The sequence below is a fragment of the Glossina fuscipes genome, unplaced genomic scaffold (genome assembly GCF_014805625.2).
Source record: "Glossina fuscipes isolate IAEA_lab_2018 unplaced genomic scaffold, Yale_Gfus_2 114, whole genome shotgun sequence".
In the NCBI taxonomy this organism is placed as follows: domain Eukaryota; kingdom Metazoa; phylum Arthropoda; class Insecta; order Diptera; family Glossinidae; genus Glossina; species Glossina fuscipes.
The window spans coordinates 1,153,333-1,156,269 of record NW_023998457.1 but is presented as its reverse complement, the minus strand read 5'-3'; positions in this window follow the sequence as shown (position 1 = coordinate 1,156,269).

The following is a 2,937-nucleotide window of genomic DNA, read 5'->3' as shown; positions in this document are numbered from 1 at the left end:
AGAGAGAGAGAGAGAGAGAGAGAGAGAGAGAGAGAGAGAGAGAGAGAAAATCTCTAGGGATAGAAAAAAGTTAAATTAAGGGTTGTTATAACACTTGTACACATTCTCACCGCAAAAAAAAAAAAGCAAGAAATGATGGGATATACAGAGTCAGTTAACGTTGCTTAAGTATGAGTAATATATGAAACGGAATATTTATACGCCTGGTGATATGTTAAAATGGTTTAAAATAAAAAAAAAGAAACGAAATTAAATGCAAGCGTAACGCTACGACAGTTTCGGTTTGCTCTCTATGTAAGAACGATGACATTAATTTTCTATATAATATAACTTACCCTAAGGATTAATGAGAAGTCAAAACTCTTAGGGTGAAATGTTAAATCAACAGATTAATGACATTGATTGTGTTTAATGATGATGGTAATGATTTTCTTCTTGTTGCTGTTGTTGTTATTTTTTTGGCTTATAATCACAGTGGTATAGAGATGTTAGAACCGTTTTGTTTATTGAAAAAAAGCACATAATTGTTACATGATAAAGTTTTGTTTAATGATTGAAGAAGAAGAAAAAAATCTGCACTCGAATAGCTGGGCTCCTGGGCAACCACCCCCTCTCGCTATTAAAAAAATTACTATTGACTGATTACAGTGGCTGACTGGCCATTAGCTTATGTTATAATTTTTCCCGATTTTTCTTTTCCTCTACCAAGCTAAGCTTAAAGTATTTAATTTTAATATCAACTTTTCAATAAACGTCTAAAAATGTATTTCAACATTTTATTTGTTGTGTATGCTAATGAGAGAGAGAGAGAGAGAGACGATGTGCATGAAATTAAAAATGCTTAACACATTATTTTGTTGACTTTTCGCTTTTTTTTTTTTGTATGATTAAATGACTAATAGTAATTATAGGCCTGTTTACTATTAAGTGATTATTTAAGACTTACGTTTAATTTCCATGACTGTTATGCCAAATAAGTTTCTACATTAAATAGCAAGCACAAAGTTGTCAAATATTAGATAAATTAAATAAGAAAAAAGTTGTATTCGGCTTTAGTTGAAATTTACTTTAAAGCTTTTCACGGGATCGGGGCAATACAGCGAACGGAGTCGTTTATAACTTGGATAAAGTTTTCATATAGCTTTAGGAAATCATATCATCTGACTAACTGAGTAATAGCTGTTCTTCAAAATTACGTAAAAGAAGAATTTATTTACCTTCTTTATGCTTCTCTAAGGCCAAGTTCGCACTACATGTCACAAACAGTGTAAATTTTGTTTTTAGAGATATAGTCTTTAGATCGTGATGAAAGATTTTAATTGTTTACTCGATTTTTCTAATCATACCGATGCAAGATATGTTCTCCTTGCAATTTTCGTTGCATATTTTTAGGTGTTGGAAATATTTTAAGAAATATGATATACTTTTCGGATAAATATAAGAAGTGATATTGTAGTCATTATAAAACCTTTGCAGACATGCGCTACCCGGAATATTTGTAAAAGCATGTAAAGGGTTCCTAAGAAATCAGATACGAAAATTGCAACCTTGATTTTAGATAGGTAGGATAAATAAATGGGGTGAAGATCCGCTTTCAATACGCTTGCAATAATCAAAATCTATGGAAGAATCAACAGTTAAGGCAAGATTGTGGAAAATTAAGAATTGGAAACGGTACCAGTGACCAGTCAGTGAATGAATTACTAGGGAGCACTTACTAGCAAGAAGAAACAAGTCAACTTTAACTTTACAGTAATATTCTACTTTAAGAGAGTAATATTAACTGGTTGTACATCAGTTTTGGAAAAGATCTTTGTTCACTGATACATGTCGTCTATCATATTCACGCGGTTTAATCAAAAACTAGCAAAAAGTTTATAAACAAGATTAACATTAAGTTTGTGTCTGTAACTCATCAAAAGCAAGCAACTCCTCCGATCAATGGCGCTCGTTTTTGGCCCAAGACAAGTCAGTGTACCAAATATCGTCTATCTCAAGTCCTTCTGAGTGTTGCATACATCAGGACAAAGTTAATATACCCTTGTATCACAAGTGTTACACAGAGAATCAATAATACATTTTGGTGTAATGTATGAACTTTTTCTTCCAAATAATTTTGTTTGCAGTGATTGTGCTTTCAGCAAAAAGACGATTATCTCTATGTTCACAATTTTATTGTGGGGATTTTGATTTCAAAGATGCCCATCAGTCAATGTCTAATCAATTTATCGCTACTAGTGTCGTTTAGATTTAGAGCTAATTAAGTTACGGCATATACGATGTAAAAATGTATACAGAAAATCTTTTCTGCTCATAAACCATTTTCTTTTTAAAAGTGTAAGGCAGTAGTGTGCCTACACAAAAGGGTCTGTAATATGCGCCTGCCAAGTGCTTTATACCATTCACCGCTACCCTTAAGACCCGCTCAACAAAGTATTACATTTCGATTATTGGTCGAGAAGTAGTGAATCAGCAGTTATTTCCCTAAAATTAAACATTATAAATAAACTGTAGATATTGCAAAATAAGCATTTATGATCAAAACATACGAATCCGCAGTTTTAAGCTATACTTAGAATACGAAAATATTTTATGTAGAACAAAAAGAGTAAAGTTATCTTTTTATGTACCAGCAGTTAAAAGGTTAGCACTTAAATGCGCGTGCGTTTCAACGAATGTGTCGGCAAAAGAGATCTAGGCGCCTCAACGTCGGTATAGGCAGTGTTGTTTACAATTCTTTATACCATTCAAGGCGATAATGCCTAATTGTAAATATTCTTCGACTATTCCTACAGAAGAGATCGGACATAACCTCAACTTTGATAAACAACTGTTTTGAAAAAAGTGGCAAAGATCTGTTTACTATGTTGCATTTAAAATTTGCTAGACTTATGCGATGAATTTGTGCCCTTATTCAATGCTGTACCATATACTATG